This window comes from Arachis hypogaea, chromosome 1 (assembly GCF_003086295.3).
Source record: "Arachis hypogaea cultivar Tifrunner chromosome 1, arahy.Tifrunner.gnm2.J5K5, whole genome shotgun sequence".
Classification (NCBI taxonomy): domain Eukaryota; kingdom Viridiplantae; phylum Streptophyta; class Magnoliopsida; order Fabales; family Fabaceae; genus Arachis; species Arachis hypogaea.
This window is the reverse complement of record NC_092036.1, coordinates 79,869,877-79,888,531: the sequence shown is the minus strand read 5'-3', so window position 1 is coordinate 79,888,531 and position 18,655 is coordinate 79,869,877. Positions and strand designations below refer to the sequence as shown.

Genomic DNA, 18,655 nt, shown 5'->3' with positions numbered 1-18,655 from the left:
GAACACAAAGCCTTTTGGGCTACTAAACTTCTAAACCTTGACTCTGAAGCAGCAGGGGAGAAAAGGTTGTTGCAGCTAAATGAGCTGGATGAATTTAGGCTAGAAGCCTATGAAAATACCAAGATATACAAGGAAAAAGCCAAGAGGTGGCATGACAGGAAGATCTTGAAGAAAGAATTCAAACCTGGGCAACAAGTACTCTTGTACAACTCACGACTTAATATATTCCCTGGCAAGCTTAAGTCCAAGTGGACTGGTCCATATTTGGTAACTAAGGTCTTTTCTTATGGGAGTATTGAATTGCTAGACGAAGCAACAAAGAGTCGATTCACAGCCAATGGTCACAGAGCAAAGCTATACCTAGGAGGACAATGGGACAAGGAAAAAGAGGTTCAGAATCTAAATCCTTCTTGAAGTAAAAACAGAAGATGTCAAGCTAGTGACAATAAAAGAGCGCTTGTTGGGAGGCAACCCAACCTGAGGTAGTTTTCTTTTCATAGCTTTTTCAATAAAAATGTTGAATAATTGGTATGCATTGCAAGGAGCTAAGTTTGGTGTTGCACACCAAAACAATTTAAGGGAGAATGAAGGATTCTAAGTTTGGTATTCCACCAAAAATTTCATTTAAAAACACATTCTCACCTCTTGCATAGTGCTAGCTCTAAGCAATCAAACAAATTATCCAACTATTTAACTGCATCTTAGCTTTAATTCCATAACCTTTAACAAGGACACAAGGTTTCACATATGGTTAACTTGTTGCATCAGAGGCAGTGGCAAGCAATTAAGTTTGGTGTTCCCACACCAAAATAAATCCAAAAGAGGAAGGGAGTAGCGCTCAAGCACAATAAAATCAAGCAAAAAGTGGCTTGCTTTCATTCTCCATGAATCGAACACGGCACCATGAGGAAGTAAGGAATTAGGCATGACTTTGGTGCCAAAAAAACCAAGGAAAAAGGAGCAACATGTGCCTCCACCGAGTATCGAACGTGGGACTTCACCTTTGGCACATTGCCCTGCCCTCCACAAGGGCAGGGCAGCATTTCTTGGTGCATGGCGCAGCATCTTGGCACGGCCAGGACTTGAACACTCGGCTAGCAACAGCACGCACGGGCAGCAGAATCTGGCGCACCAAGAAACCCATAGGAAGCATTATAAAGCAATTCCTTTTGAATTTTTCTTGGGTGAAGCCCGATATTGCTCTTGAGGAGGGCAGGGCAGAGTTTTTGCTCTCTTTGATCCTTAGCATCAAATTGTGCTCCGCCCTTGTTGTGGGCAGGGCAATGTTGCTTTTCAAGGCTTGGTTCATTATGTTGCTCTCCTGGAGGGCAGTGTGCCCTTGTGGAGGGCAATGTTTGCTTCCTCCTTCTATGCGCCACACTTCTTATCTCTTGGGCCACGCTTTCTTAAGCCACGCTTCCTCTTTTCTTCTTTTCTTCACCTTCAAATAATCAAAACAACCAATCAAAGTATCACTAAATTCACAAGGCTTATAAATCAATTAAAAATCAATTAAATTTAGCTTAAACCTCATGAGTTAGCATCAATTTAATGGTGGTTGTTTGATTTAAAGAAGTTATGCATTTTCATTCCAAATCACTTACTTAAGATGCAAGAAAGTGCATAAAGACTAATAAAACAAGTGAAATTAGCTTGAAAAATGGGTATATGATGACTTGTCATCACAACACCAAACTTAAATCTTGCTTGTCCCCAAGCAAGTATCAAAACTAAGAGACAATGAAATGAACAAGAAAAGAAAACATATCCTTATTAGGCATATAGCAGAACTTGATTCATGGAGTTTTTATGCAGACAATGATAACTCAATTATTGTTGCTGTTACATAATATGCATTTTTCCTCAAAGGCTTACTAAACTTGCTGTTATAAGGTTTATTCTTTCTTTGCTCCCTTGCTAACTTTTCTTTTCTCATGTTGCTTAACAAGCTTATTATTCTTTTGGAGGCTTGGTGTCTAATGTTGCAGTAGTAGCCTTTGGCTTTATTTTTACTCAACATCTTTCCACCACAGACACATGGCTCACTATTTCTTCCTAGGATCATTGATGCCCAGCATCTCTTTGGATAACTAAATGTTCTGTATCTAAGTTGCTCTTTATTGTGGACTTTCAATTGGCCATCCCAAATCAGTTGATCTAAGTGACCGGGTTTTAAAATACCCCTCAGAATTTACTTATCCAAGCATATCCTAGTACAAGAACACCACAGGCATATGTCCTAGGGTCCAAGCTATTGGTGTCCAACCTTTATTCTTTGTTTTTCTTGCCACATTGGCTTTTTCTTCTTCCTTTTCTTTCTACTTTATTTTTTTTGTTCTCAAGGGCTTTTTCTTTATTGATAGGAACCTTTATAACAGCAAGCTAGCTCACACTTCAATGGAAATTATATTATGCAGCAATTATTTCATGAGTTATGCATTTAATCAAACACATATACCACCATTAACTTCCATTCTAACTTATGCAACATTGGATATTTACTTTCCAATTCAAACAATTCTCTTTTATTCAAGCATATGGGAAACAAAACAAAATTTAAGCTGAGTGATGAATGACAAGCACTTATGCAGATTAGCATTCTTAATCAAGCAACTTCACTTGCAACTAGATAAACACTTTAGCAGGATACATAATGGTTCCCATGTTCAAAACAATTCACAGCAGCAAGGATTAAGTTTAGATACAACCTTTGAAGTTGAAGCCCTTTGATTCTTCCTTCTGTTGTGTTTTCTTTGAGTTAAGATGCACAATATCTTCAATTGTTGACTCATGTCCTGCATAATTCTCAAAGTTGCTTGCTTCTCAAGCCCTTAATTGCATGGTTAGTATGCATAAATTGAGTGTGTCTTTTGGATTTATTTTGGTGTGGGAACACCAAACTTAATTGCTTGCCACTGCCTCTGATGTAACAAGTTAACCATATGTAATTAAACCATATGTAATGACAATCTGAAAAATCATGAAAATTGATTCTTGAAGCAAGAAAAAGCAGTGAAAAAGAAAAAAAAATTAAGTAGCGAAAAAAAAGAGAAAAGAAAAAGAAAAAGCAAGAAGAAAAAGCCAATAGCCTTTAAACCAAAAGGCAAGGGTAAAAAGGATCCAAGACTTTGAGCATTAATGGATAGGAGGGCCCAAAGAAATAAAATCCAGGCCTAAGCGGCTAAATCAAGCTGTCCCTAACCATGTGCTTGTGGCATGCAGGTCCAAGTGAAAAGCTTGAGACTGAGTGGTTAAAGTCGTGATCCAAAGCAAAAGAGTGTGCTTAAGAACCCTGGACACCTCTAACTAGGGACTTTAGCAAAGCTGAGTCCCAATCTGAAAAGGTTCACCCAGTTATGTGTCTGTGGCATTTATGTATCAGGTGGTAATACTAGAAAACAAAGTGCTTAGGGTCACGGCCAAGACTCATAAAGTAGCTGTGTTCAAGAATCAACGTACTGAACTAGGTGAATCAATAACACTATCTAAAATTCTAAGTTCCTATAGATGCCAATCATTCTGAATTTCAAAGGAAAAAGTGAGATGCCAAAACTATTCAGAAGCAAAAAGCTACAAGCCCCGCTCATCTAATTAGGACTAAGTTTCATTGATACTGTGGGATTCATTGTATATTCTCTTCTTTTTATCCTATTTTGTTTTCAGTTGCTTGGGGACAAGCAACAATCTAAGTTTGGTGTTGTGATGAGCGGATAATTTATACGCTTTTTGGCATTGTTTTTATATAGTTTTTAGTATGATTTTGTTAGTTTTTAGTATATTTTAATTAGTTTTTAAGCAAAATTCACAATTTTGGACTTTACTATGAGTTTGTGTATTTTTCTGTGATTTCAGGTATTTTCTGGCTGAAACTGAGGGACCTGAGCAAAAATCTGATTCAGAGGCTGACAAAGGACTGCTGATGCTGGTGGATTCTAACCTCCATGCACTCGAAGTGGATTTTCTAGAGCTATAGAATTCCAAATGGTGCGCTCTTAATTGCTTTGGAAAGTAGACATCCAGAGCTTTCCAGAAATATATAGTAGTCTATACTTTGCGCGAGTTTTGATGACGTATAATGGCGTCAAAACACCAGCTCTCTGCCCTTTTCTGGCGTCAAAACGCCAGAAATGGCATAAAAGTTGGAGTTAAACGCCCAAACTGGCATAAAAGCTGCCGTTTTACTCCAAGAGAAGCCTCTACACGTATGAAGCTCAATGCTCAGCCCAAGCACACACCAAGTGGGCCCGGAAGTGGATTTCTGCATCATTTACCTATTTTTGTAAACCCTAGTAGCTACTTTCATTATAAATAGGACCTTTTACTATTGTATTTTCATCTTCGGATCATAGAGACATTCTGGATATCATATTTTCATATTTGGGGAGGCTGGCCATTCGGCCATGCCTGGACATCCAGACCACTTATGTATCTTCAACGGTGGAGTTTCTACACACCATAGATTAGGGTGTGGAGCTCTGCTGTTCCTCGAGTATTAATGCAATTACTACTATTTTCTATTCAATTCAAGCTTATTCTTGTTCTAAGATATTCACTCACACTTCAACCTGATGAATGTGATGATCCGTGACACTCATCATCATTCTTACCTATGAACGCATGCCTGACAACCACTTCCGTTCTACTTAAGATTGAGCGTGTATCTCTTGGATTCCTGACTCATGCGTGTTGATTGCCTCTCCTAACAACAGAGCCTTCAACTCCTTGAGATCAGAGTCTTCGTGGTATAAGCTAGAATCTATTGGCAGCATTTTTAAGATCCGAAAAGTCTAAACCTTGTCTGTGGTATTCCGAGTAGGATCCGAGATGGGATGACTGTGATGAGCTTCAAACTCGTGACTGTAGGGCGTGATGACAGATGCAAAAGGATAGTAAATTCTACTCCTACATGATCGAGAACCAACAACTAATTAGCCATGCGGGAAACTGTAGAGGACCTTTTTCACTGAGAGGACGGGAGGTAGCCATTGATGCCGGTGAAACCCAACATACAGCTTGCCATGGAAAGGAGTAAGAAGGATTGGATGAAGGCAGTAGGAAAGCAGAGATTCAACAGGAACAAAGCAATTCCATACGCTCATCTGAAATTCCCACCAATGAATTACATAAGTATCTCTATCTTTATTTTATGTTTATCTTTTAGTTATCAAAACTCCATAACCATTTGAATCTGCCTGACTAAGATTTACAAGATGACCATAGCTTGCTTCAAGCTGACAATCTCCGTGGGATCAACCTTTACTCACATAAGGTTTATTACTTGGATGACCCAGTGCACTTGCTGGTTAGTTGTGCGAAGTTGTGAGAAAGAGTGACATGACAATTGTGCGTACCAAGTTGTTGGCGCCATTGAGATCACAATTTCGTGCACCAGACACTAATGATCATGTAATAAAGACACAAACATAGATAACACATAAAGCATAAAAAAAACAGAAAGATAAGAACAAGGAAATCAAAGAACGGGTCCACCTTAGTGATGGCAGCTAGTTCTTCCTCTTGAAGATCCAATGGAACGCTTGAGCTCGTCTATGTCTCTTTCTTGCCTTTGTTGCTCTTTGGTGCACGAAATTGTGATCATCAACAATGGCGCCAATGAACTTGGTAGCGCTCTCAAACGTGAATCACACTTAGTCAACTCTGCACAACTAACCAGCAAGTGCACTGGGTCGTCCAAGTAATAACTTACATGAGTAAGGGTCGATCCCACGGAGATTGTTGGTATGAAGCAAGCTATGGTCATCTTGTAAATCTCAATCAGGCGGATAGTAAATGTTATGGAGTTTTCAAATAATAAACAAAGCAGAAAATAAAGATAGAAATACTTATGTAAATCATTAGTGGGAATTTCAGATAGGCGTATGAAGATGCTGTGCTCCTTTTGAATCTCTGCTTTCTTACTGTCTTCATCCAATCCTTTTTACTCCTTTCCATGGCAAGCTGTATGTAGGGCATCACCGTTGTCAACGGTTACATCCCATCCTCTCAGTGAAAAAGGTCCAAATGCTCTGTCACGGCACGACTAATCATCTGTCGGTTCTTGATCATGTTGGAATAGAATCCCTTGATTCTTTTGCGTTTGTCATCACGCCCAACAATCGTGAGTTTGAAGCTCGTCACAGTCATTCAATCCCTGAATCCTACTCAGAATACCACAGACAAGGTTTAGACTTTCCAGATTCTCATGAATGCCGCCATCAATCTAGCTTATACCACGAAGATTCTGATAAAGGAATCCAAGAGATATGCGCCCGGTCTAAGGTAGAACGGAAGTGGTTGTCAGTCACGCGTTCATAGGTGAGAATGATGATGAGTGTCATGGATCATCACATTCATCATGGTGAAGTGCAACGAATATCTTAGAACAGGAATAAATTGAATTGAATAGAAAATAGTAGTAATTGCATTAAAACTCGAGGTATAGCAGAGCTCCACACCCTTAATCTATGGTGTGTAGAAACTCCACCATTAAAAATACATAAATGATGAAGGTCCAGGCATGGCCGAATGGCCAGCCCCCAAAAAGGTTATATGAATTTGAAAATAAGGAGAAGGACCAGATATGTGGTCAAAAGACACTGAATACAATAGTAAAATGTTCTATTTATACTAGACTAGCTACTAGGGTTTACAGAAGTAAGTAATTGATCCAGAAATCCACTTATGGGGCCCACTTGGTGTGTGCTTGGGCTGAGCTTGAGCTTTACACATGAAAATGCTTCTTTTGGAGTTGAACGCCAAGTTATAACGTGTTTTTGGCGTTCAACTCTGGTTCGTGACGTGTTTCTGGCGTTTGACTCCAGAATGCAGCATGGAACTGGCGTTGAGCGCCAGTTTACGTCGTCTAATCACGAATAAAGTATGGATTATTATATATTGCTGGAAAGCTCTGGATGTCTACTTTCCAACCTTGTTGAGAGTGCGCCATTTTGAGTTCTGTAGCTCCAGAAAATCCATTTCGAGTGCAGGGAGATCAGAATCCAACAACATCATCAGTCCTTTGTCAGCCTTTTATCAGAGTTTTCCTCAGGTCCCTCAATTTCAGCCAGAAAATACCTGAAATCACAAAAAAAACACACAAACTCATAGTAAAGTCCAGAAATGTGAATTTAGCATAAAACTAATGAAAACATCCCTAAAAGTAACTATATCCTACTAAAAACTACCTAAAAACAATGCCAAAAAGCGTATAAATTATCCGCTCATCACAACACCAAACTTAAATTGTTGCTTGTCCTCAAGCAACTGAAAATCAATTAGGATAAAAAGAAGAGAATATACTATAAATCCCAAAATATCAATGAATATTAATTCTAATTAGATGAGCGGGACTTGTAGCTTTTTGCTTCTGAACAGTTTTGGCATCTCACTTTCTCGTTTGAAGTTCAGAATGATTGGCATCTATAGGAACTTAGAATTTTAGATAGTGTTATTGATTCTCCTAGTTAAGTTTGTTGATTCTTGAACACAACTACTTTTATTAGTCTTAGCCGTGGCCCTAAGCATTTTGTTTTGTAGTATTACCACCGGATACATAAATGCCACAGACACATAGCTGGGTGAACCTTTTCAGATTGTGACTCTTAGAGGTGTCCAGAGTTCTTAAGCACACTCTTTTTGCTTTGGATCACGACTTTAACCACTCAGTCTCAAGCTTTTCACTTAGACCTGCATGCCACAAGCACATGGTTAGGGACAACTTGATTTAGCCGCTTAGGCCTGGATTTTATTTCCTTGAGCCCTCCTATCCATTGATGCTCAAAGCCTTGGATCCTTTTTTACACTTGCCTTTTGGTTTTAAGGGCTATTGGCTTTTTCTGCTTGCTTTTTCTTTTTCTTTCTAATTTTTTTTGCCATTTTTTTCTTTGCAAGCTTTTGCTTTTTCACTGCTTTTTCTTGCTTCAAGAATCAATTTTCATGATTTTTCAGATTGTCAATAACATTCTCTTTGTTCATCATTCTTTCAAGAGCCAACAATTTTAACATTCATAAACAACAAGATCAAAATTATGCACTGTTCAAGCATTCATTCAGAAAACAAAAAGTATTTTCACCACATCAATATAATTAAACTAAATTCAAGGATAATTTTGAAATTCATGTACTTCTTGTTCTTTTGAATTAGAAACATTTTTCATTTAAGAAAGGTGAAGGATTCATGGAATTATTCATAGCCTTAAGACGTAGTTACTCAATACTAATGATCATGAGGTAGAGACACAAAACATAAACACACATATAACATAAAAATCGAAAAACAGAGATAAGAACAAGGAAGTTAAGGAATGAGTCCACCTTAGTGAGGGTGGCGCCTTTTTGAAGGACTAATGGTGCTTTTTGAGCTCCTTTATGTCTCTTCCTTGCCTCTGTTGCTTGAACCCTAGTGATTTTGGTGCTCTTATCCTTAGTTGCTCCCAATAGTTGTGTGGAGGAAAATGTATCCCCTGAGGTATCTCAGGGATTTCTTGATGAGGGAATTCCTCATGCTCTCTTGATGTGCAGTCAAATGCTCTTCTACTAAGCTATGGACCCTTGAGATGAATCTCTCCATCTCCCATGACTCGAAGGTGGAAAAATTTTTTGTCTTCCCTTTTGTCTTTTTTTTTTAGGTTTCTCTGGCCTTAGGTGCCATCAATGGTTATGGAAAAACAAAAAAGCTATGCTTTACCACACCAAACTTAGAATGTTGCTCGCCCTTGAGCAAAGAAGAAAGAATGGAAGGAGAAAAAAATATGGAGGAGAGGGAGAGATGTGTATGTTTTGGCCATATGGGTGGGATTGGGTAGGGAAGAGATGGATGGATGTGAGTGGTGAAGAGGTGATGGGGAAGAGAGATTGAGGTGATTGGTGCAGAAGAGAGAAGGTGAGTTGAGGTAGGTGGGGATCCTGTGGGGTCCACAGATCCTGAGGTGTCAAGGATTTTCATCCCTGCACCAATGAGGCGTGTAAAATGCCCTCTGCATGCAATCCTGGTGTTTAACGCTAGATTGGTGCTTGTTTCTGGCGTTAAACGCCAGCTCTAAGCTTGTTCTGGGCGTTCAACGCCCATCTGCAGCATGTTTCTGGCGTTGAACGCCAACTTTCCTCAGTGTGCAATCCTAGTGTTTAAACGCTAGATTGCTGCATGTTTCTGGCGTTCAGCGCCAGATCCATGCTCTGTTCTAGCGTTGAACGCCAGTAAGTCCTTCCTCCAGGGTGTGATTTTTCTTCTGCTGTTTTTGATTCTATTTTTAATTTTAGTATTTTTTTCGTGACTCCACATGATCATGAACCTAATAAAACATAAAAGAACAATAAAAATAAAATAAAATTAGATAAATAAAAATTGGGTTGCCTCCGAATAAGCGCTTCTTTAATGTCAATAGCTTGACAGTGGGCTCTCATGGAGCCTCACAGGTGATCAGGTCAATGTTGTATAGTCCCAACACCAAACTTAGAGTTTGGATGTGGGGATTCAACACCTAACCTAGAATTTGACTGTAGCCTCTCAACACCAAACTTAGAGTTTGATTGTGGGGGCTTTGTTTTGACTCTGTATTGAGAGAAGCTTCTCATGCTTCCTCTCCATTGTTAAAGAAGAAGACCCTTGAGCCTTAAACACAAGGTAGTCCCCATTCAATTGAAGGACTAATTCTCCACTTTTAACATCTATTACAGCTCCTGCTGTGGCTAGGAAAGGTCTTCCAAGGATGATGCATTCATCCTCCTCCTTCCTAGTGTCTAAGATTATGATGTAAAGGCCTTCAACCTTTACCAACACGTCCTCTACCAATCCATAAGCTTGTCTTACTGACTTGTCTACCATTTGCAATGAAAATATGGCAGGCTGTACCTCAATAATCCCCAGCTTCTCCATTACAGAAAGTGGCATAAGATTTATGCCTGACCCCAGGTCACACAAAGCTTTTTCAAAGATCATGGTGCCTATGGTGCAGGGTATTACGAATTTGCTAGGATCTTGTCTCTTTTGAGGTAAAGTTTGCTGAACCCATGTATCTAGTTCACTGATGAGCAAGGGAGGTTCACCTTCCCAAGTCTCATTACCAAATAACTTGGCATTCAGCTTTAGGATAGCTCTTAAATATTGAGCAACTTGCTCTCCAGTTACATCTTCATCCTTTTCAGAGGAAGAATAGTCTTCAGAGCTCATGAATGGCAGAAGGAGGTTTAATGGGATCTCTATGGTCTCTATATGAGCCTCAGATTCCCTTGGGTCCTCAATAGGAAACTCCTTCTTGCTTGAAAGACGTCCCATGAGGTCTTCCTCATTGGGATTCACGTCCTCTCCTTCCTCTCTAGGTTTGGCCATATTGATTATATTAATGGCCTTGCACTCTCTTTTTGGATTCTCTTCAGTATTGCTTGGGAGAGTACTAGGAGGAATTTCAGTGATTTTCTTACTCAGCTGGCCCACTTGTGCCTCCAGATTTCTAATGGAGGACCTTGTTTCACTCATGAAACTTAAAGTGGCCTTAGACAGATCAGAGACTAGGTTTGCTAAGTTAGAGGTACTCTGTTCAGAATTCTCTGTCTGTTGCTGAGAAGATGATGGATAAGGCTTGATATTGTTGAGCCTATTTCTCCCACCATTATTAAAGCCTTGTTGAGGCTTTTATTGATCCTTCCATGCGAAATTTGGATGATTTCTCCGTGATGAATTATAGGTGTTTCCATAAGGTTCACCCATGTAATTTACCTCTGCCAGTGCAGGATTTTCAGGATCATAAGCTTCTTCTCCAGAAGATGCCTCTTTAGTACTGTTGGAAGCATTTTGCCATCCATTCAGATTTTGAGAAATCATGTTGACTTGCTGAGTCAACATTTTGTTCTGAGCTAATATGGCATTCAGAGCATCAATTTCAAGAACTCCATTCCTTTGAGGCGTCCCATTATTCACAAAATTCCTCTCAGAAGTGTACATGAACTGGTTATTTGCAACCATGTCAATAAGTTCTTGAGCTCCTACAGGCATTTTCTTTAGGTGAATGGATCCACCTGCAGAATGGTCCAGTGACATCTTAGAGAACTCAGATAGACCATAATAGAATATATCTATCATGGTCCATTCTGAAAACATGTCAGAAGGACATCTTTTGGTCATCTGCTTGTATCTTTTCCAAGCTTCATAGAGGGATTCACCATCTTTTTGTTTGAAGGTCTGAATATCCACTCTAAGCTTGCTCAGCTTTTGAGGAGGAAAGAACTTAGCCAAGAAGGCCGTGACCAGCTTATCCCAGGAGTCCAGGCTATCTTTAGGTTGAGAGTCCAACCATGCTCTAGCTCTGTCTCTTACAGCAAAAGGGAAAAGCATGAGCCTGTAGACTTCAAGATCTACTCCATTAGTCTTAACAGTCTCACAGATCTGCAAGAACTCAGTTAAGAACTGGTAGGGATCTTCTGATGGAAGTCCATGAAACTTGCAGTTCTGTTGCATCAGAGAAACTAATTGAGGTTTCAGCTCAAAATTGTTTGCTCCAATGGCAGAAATTGAGATGCTTCTTCCATCAAACTTGGATGTAGGTGCAGTATAATCACCAAGCATCCTTCTTGCATTATTGTTGTTGGGTTCGGCTGCCATCTCCTTTTCTTGTTTGAAAATTTCAGCAAGATTGTCTCTGGATTGTTGTAATTTAGCTTCTCTTAGTTTCCTCTTTAGAGTCCTTTCAGGTTCTGGATCAGCTTCAACAAGAATGCCTTTTTCCTTATTCCTTCTCATATGAAGGAGAAGAGAATAGAAAAAGAAGAGGAATCCTCTATGTCATAGTAAAGAGGTTCCTTATTGTTAGTAGAAGAAGAAAGGGAATAAAGAAAGGAGAATCCAAACACAAGGGTGAGGATAGGGGCAGTGATTTGAGATGAATAGAAGTGTTAGTAAATGAATAAATAAATAGAATAAGATGAGAGAGAAGTTTTCAAAAATAATTTTGAAAAGGAGTCAACGATTTTCGAAAATTAAGATAAGAAATAAAATTAAAATTAAAATTTAAAACAATTAATTAATTAAAAAGAATTTTTGAAAAAGAGGGAGGTATTTTTGAAAATTAGAGAGAGAAAAGTTGTTAGGTGGTTTTGAAAAAGATAGGAAACAAACAAAAGTTAATTAGTTAGTTGAAAAAGATTTAAAAATCAAATTTGAAAAGATAAGAAGATAAGAGGTTAGAAAAGATATTTTAAAATCAAATTTTTGAAAAAGATAAAATTTTGAAAAAGATATGATAGAAAAGATATGATTAAAAAGAATTTTTTTTTAAAATTAAAATTGATTACTTGACTAACAAGAAACTAAAAGATAAGATTCTAGAATTTAAAGATTGAACCTTTCTTAACAAGAAAGTAACAAACTTCAAATTTTTGAATCAATCATATTAATTATTAGTTAAGTTTCGAAAATAAAAATAAAATTAAGAAAAAGATTTTTGAAAAATATTTTAAAGAATTTTTGAAAATTAATAAGAAAAATGAAAAAGATTTAATTTTTGAAAAGGTTTTAAAAAGATAAGATTTTTAAAATTTGAAAATTTGACTTGAATTACAAGAAACAACTAATTTTAAAAATTTTTGACTAAGTCAACCCAAATTTTCGAAATTTTGAGGGAAAAAAGAAAAAGATATTTTTTTTATTTTAAAATTTTTAATGATGAGAGAGAAAAACAACAAAAATGACTCACAACATGAAAATTATGAATCAAAACACATGATGCATGCAAGAACACTATGAATGTCAAGATGAACACCAAGAACACTTTGAAGATCATGATGAACATCAAGAACATATTTTTGAAAAATTTTTGATGCAAAGACAACATGCAAGACACCAAACTTAGAAATCTTTAATGCTTAGACAATATGAATGCAAAGATGCACATGAAAAACAATAAAAGACACAAAGCAAGAAAACATCAAGATCAAACAAGAAGACTTACCAAGAACAACTTGAAGATCATGAAGAACACTATGAATGCATGAATTTTCGAAAATTGCAAGAACAATATGAATATGCAATTGACACAAAACTTAAAACATGACACAAGACTCAAACAAGAAACACAAAATATTTTTGATTATTTTCGATTATATATATATATATATATATATATATATATATATATATATATATAATTTAGATTTTACTTTGTATTTTTCGAGAAACATATAGGAAAAAGAAAATAAGAAATTCAAAATTTTTAAGAAGAATTCCAGGAATCTTTCAATGTTTAGCCTAAAGCTCCGATCTAGGAATTAGACATGGCTTAATAGCCAGCCAAGCTTTAGCATACATAGTTCAAGCATGTGAAGAGGAAGCCTCAGTTCAAAAGAAATTGGATATGGCTTTACAGCCAGCTTGGATTCAACATGCTTCATGAAACTCTAGAATCCATTTTTTTTGAAAAATTATTGAAAAATTTTTGAAAATAAAACAAAAAAGAAAATTACCTAATCTGAGCAACAAGATGAACCGTCAGTTGTCCATACTCGAACAATCCCCGGCAACGGCGCCAAAAACTTGGTGCACGAAATTGTGTTCATCAACAATGGCGCCAATGAACTTGGTAGCGCTCTCAAACGTGAATCACACTTAGTCACAACTCCGCACAACTAACCAGCAAGTGCACTGGGTCATCCAAGTAAAACCTTACATGAGTAAGGGTCGATCCCACGGAGATTGTTGGTATGAAGCAAGCTATGGTCATCTTGTAAATCTTAGTCAGGCGGATAGTAAATGTTATGGAGTTTTCGAATAATAAATAAAGCGGAAAATAAAGATAGAAATACTTATGTAAATCATTAGTGGGAATTTCAGATAGGCGTATGAAGATGCTATGCTCCTTTAGAATCTCTGCTTTCTTACTGCCTTCATCCAATCCTTTTTACTCCTTTCCATGGCAAGCTGTATATAGGGCATCACCGTTGTCAATGGTTACATCCCATCCTCTCAGTGAAAAAGGTCCAAATGCTCTGTCACGGCATGGCTAATCATCTGTCGGTTCTCGATCATGTTGGAATATAATCCCTTGATTCTTTTGCGTTTGTCATCACGCCCAACAATCGCGAGTTTGAAGCTCGTCACAGTCATTCAATCCCTGAATCCTACTTGGAATACTACAGACAAGGTTTAGACTTTCCAGATTCTCATGAATGCCGCCATTAATCTAGCATATACCACGAAGATTCTGATAAAAGAATCCAAGAGATATGTGCCCGGTCTAAGGTAGAACGGAAGTGGTTGTCAGTCAAGCGTTCATAGGTGAGAATGATGATGAGTGTCACAGATCATCACATTCATCATGGTGAAGTGCAACAAATATCTTAGAATAGGAATAATCTGAATTGAATAGAAAATAGTAGTAATTGCAGTAAAACTCGAGGTATAGAAGAGCTCCACATCCTTAATCTATGGTGTGTAGAAACTCCACCGTTGAAAATACATAAGTGATGAAGGTCCAGGCATGGCCGAATGGCCAGCTCCCAAAATGTGATATGAATTCGAAAATAAGGAGAAGGACCAGATATGTGGTCAAAAGACACTGAATACAATAGTAAAATGTTCTATTTATACTAGACTAGCTACTAGGGTTTACAGAAGTAAGTAATTGATGTAGAAATCTACTTCCGGGGCCCACTTGGTGTGTGCTTGGGCTGTGCTTAAGCTTTACACGTGCAAAGGCTTCTTTTGGAGTTGAACGCCAAGTTGTAACGTGTAATTGACGTTCAACTTTGGTTCGTGACGTGTTTTTGGCGTTTTACTCCAGAATGCAGCTTGGAACTGGCGTTGAACGCCAGTTTACGTCGTCTAAACTCGAAAAAAGTATGGAATATCATATATTTCTGGAAAGCTCTGGATGTCTACTTTTCAACGCCGTTGAGAGTGCGCCATTTTAAGTTCTGTAGCTCCAGAAAATCTATTTCGAGTGTAGGGAGGTTAGAATCCAACAACATCAGCAGTCCTTTGTCAGCCTTTTATCAGAGTTTTGCTCAGGTCCCTCAATTTTAGCCAGAAAATATCTGAAATCACAAAAAAAAAACACACAAATTCATAGTAAAGTCCAGAAATGTGAATTTAGCATAAAAACTAATGAAAACATCCCTAAAAGTAACTATATCCTACTAAAAACTACCTAAAAATAATGCTAAAAAGCGTATAAATTATCCGCTCATCACTCTTCCTCATGGCTCTTTGGTCCTCTCTGATTTTATGGAGGATAATGGAGTGCTTTTGGTGCTCCTATCCTTAGATGCTCCCAATAGTTTTGTGGAGGAAAATGTATCCTTTAAGGCATCTCAGGGATTTCTTGATGAGGGAATTCCTCATGCTCTTGTTGAGGTCCATGAGTGGGCTCTCTTGTTTGCTCCATCCTCTTTCTAGTGATGGGCTTTTGAGATGAATCTCTCCATCTCTCATGACTTGGAGTTGGAAGCAACTGCCTTCCCTTTTCCTCTTCCTAGAAGTTTCTCTGGCTTTAGGTGCCATTAATGGTTATGAAAAAACAAAAAGCATGCTTTTTCCACACTAAACTTAAAAGGTTACTCGTCCTTGAACAAAAGAAGAAAGAAAGGAGGAGAAGAAGAAGAAAATGGAGGAGATGGAGAGGTGTGAGTGGTTCGGCCAAGGGGGAGAAGAAGGGATGTGAATTTGAATGTTGAGGTAGGTGGGGTTTTTTGGGAAGAGTGAGTGGATGTGAGTGGTGAAGAGGTGATGGGGAAGAGAAATAGAGGTGATTGGTGAGGGGTATTTGGGAAAGGGTGTTATGGGAAGGTGTAAAGAAGAGAGAGTGAGTTAAGGTAGGTGGGGATCTTGTGGGGTCCACAGATCCTGAGGTGTTAAGGATTTCTCATCCCTGCACCATTTTGGCGTGTAAATGCCCCTTTGAGTGCCAATCCTGGCGTTAAACGCCAGATTGCTGCCCATTTCTGGCATTTAACGCCAGCTTTTCTTCCCTTTCTGGCGTTTAACGCTATCTTGGTGCCCTTTTCTGGCGTTAAACGCCAGTCTGGTGCCCTTTTCTGGCGTTAAATGCCCAGAATGGTGCCAGACTTGGCGTTTAACGCCCATTCTGCTACCCTTACTGGCGTTTAAATGCCAGTAAGCTCCTCCTCCAGTGTGTGCTATTTTTAATATTGTTTTTGAGTTTGCTTTGATTTTTGAAGTTGTTTTTGTGACTCCACATGATCATCAACCTAAAAAAAACATAGAATAACAATGGAAATTTAACATAGATAAATAAAAATTGGGTTGCTTCCCAATAAGAGCTTCTTTAATGTCAATAGCTTGACAGTGAGCTCTCGTGGAGCTTCACAGATTCTCAGAGCGTGGTTGGGGCCTCCCAACACCAAACTTAGAGTTTGAATGTGGGGGCTCTGTTTGACTCTGTATTGAGAGAAGCTTTTCATGCTTCTTCTCCATGTGTACAGAAGGAGATCCTTGAGCCTTAATACAAGGTAGTCCTCATTCACTTGAAGGACCAACTCTCCTCTGTCAACATCAATCACAGCTTTTGCTGTGGCTAGGAAGGGTCTGCCAAGGATGATGGATTCATCCTCATCCTTCCTAGTGTCTAAGATTATGAAGTCAGCAGGGATGTAAAGGCCTTCAACCTTTACCAAGACATCCTCTACAAGTCCATAAGCCTGTTTTTGATTTGTCTGCCATCTCCAGTGAGATTTTTACAGCTTGTACCTCAAAGATCTCTAGTCTCTCCATTACAGAGAGTGGCATGAGGTTTACGCCTGACCCCAGGTCACACAGAGCCTTCTCAAAGGTTATGGTGCCTCTGGTGCAAGGTATTAAGAACCTTCCAGGATCCGGTTTCTTTTGAGGTATCTTCACCTGAGCCAATGCACTTAGTTCATAGATGAGCAAGGGGGATTCATCCTCCCAAGTCTCATTACCAAATAACTTGGCATTCAGCTTCATGATTGCTCCAAGGTACTTAGCAACTTGCTCTTCAGTAATGTCTTCATCCTCTTCAGAGGACAAATACTCATCAGAGCTCATGAATGAAAGAAGTAGGTTCAATGGAATTTGTATGGTCTCTGTATAAGCCTAGATTCCTTTGGTTCCTCAAGAGGGAACTCCTTTTCGTTTAGAGGACATCCCATGAGGTTTTTCTCACTGGGAATCACGTCCTTCTCACTCTCTCCAGGCTCGGCCATGTTGGTCATGGTTATGGCATTGCACTCTCTCTTTGGATTTTCTTCTGTATTGCTAGGGAGAGTGCTAGGAGGAGTATCAATAACCTTCTTACTCAGCTGACCTACTTGTGCCTCCAAATTTCTAATGGAGGATCTTGTTTCATTCATGAAACTTAGTGTGGTCTTAGATAGATCAGAGACTATGTTTGCTAAGCTAGAGAGACTCTGCTCAGAATTCTCTGTCTGTTGCTGAGAAGATGATGGGAAAGTTTTGCTATTGCCAAACCTGTTTCTCCCACCATTATTGTTATTGAAGCCTTGTTGAGGCTTCTGTTGATCCTTCCATAAGAAATTTGGGTGATTCTTCCATGAAGAATTGTAGGTGTTACCATAGGGTTCTCCCATGTAATTCACCTCTTCCATTGTAGGATTCTCAGGGTTATAAGCTTCTCCTTTAGAGGAGGCTTCTTTAGCACTGCCAGATGCATCTTGCAATCCAGTCAGATTCTGAAAAATTATATTGACTTGCTGAGTCAATATTTTGTTCTAAGCCAATATGGCATTCAGAGTATCAATCTCAAGAACTCCTTTCTTCTGAGTTGTCCCATTGTTCACAGGATTTCTTTCAAAAGTGTACATGAACTGGTTATTTGCAACCATTTCAATGAGTTCCTAGGCTTCTGCAGGCATTTTCTTCAGATGAATAGATCCGCCTACAGAATGGTCCAATGACATCTTGGATAACTCAGACAGACCATCATAGAAGATACCTATGATGCTCTATTCTGAAAGCATGTCTGAAGGACACCTTCTGATCAATTGCTTGTATATTTCCCAAGCTTCATAGAGGGACTCACCTTCCTTCTATTTGAAGGTTTGAACTTTCACTCTAAGCTTACTCATCTTTTGAGGTGGAAAGAATTTAGCTAAGAAGGCATTGACTAGCTTTTCCCAAGAGTTCAGGCTGTCTCTAGGTTGGGAGTTCAACCATATACTAGCTCTGTCTCTTACAGCAAAAGGGAAAAGCATAAGTGTGTAGACCTCGGGGTCAACTCCATTGGTCTTAACAGTGTCACAGATTTGCAAAAGTTCAGCCAAGAACTTATGAGGATTTTCCAATGGAAGTCCATAAAACTTGCAATTCTGTTGCATCAGAGAAACTAGTTGAGGCTTAAGCTCAAAGTTGTTTGCTCCAATGGCAAGAATAGAGATTCTTCTCCTATAGAAGTCGGGAGTTGGTGCAGTAAAGTCACCAAGCACATTCCTTGGATTGTTGGCATCATTGTTATTTTCGGCTGCCATGTTTTCTTCCTTTTAAAAGATTTCTGTCAGGTTCTCTCCAGAGAGTTGTGCTTTAGCTTCTCTTAGCTTCCTCTTCAGAGTCCTTTCAGGTTTAGGATCAGCTTCAACAAGAATGCCTTTATCTTTGTTCCTACTCATATGAAAGAGAAGAGAACAAGAAAGTATGAAATCCTCTATGTCACAGTATAGAGATTCCTTGATGTGT

General features: G+C 38.7%; 1 non-coding gene across 1 annotated transcript; it reads left to right on the top strand.

Annotated features, from left to right (window-relative positions):
• The first annotated feature begins 11,093 nt into the window (after positions 1–11,093).
• Positions 11,094–11,197, top strand: LOC112716654 (small nucleolar RNA R71). The gene has a single exon (XR_003160432.1). It is a non-coding gene; the product is annotated as a small nucleolar RNA R71 (small nucleolar RNA).
• The last annotated feature ends 7,458 nt before the right edge of the window (positions 11,198–18,655 follow it).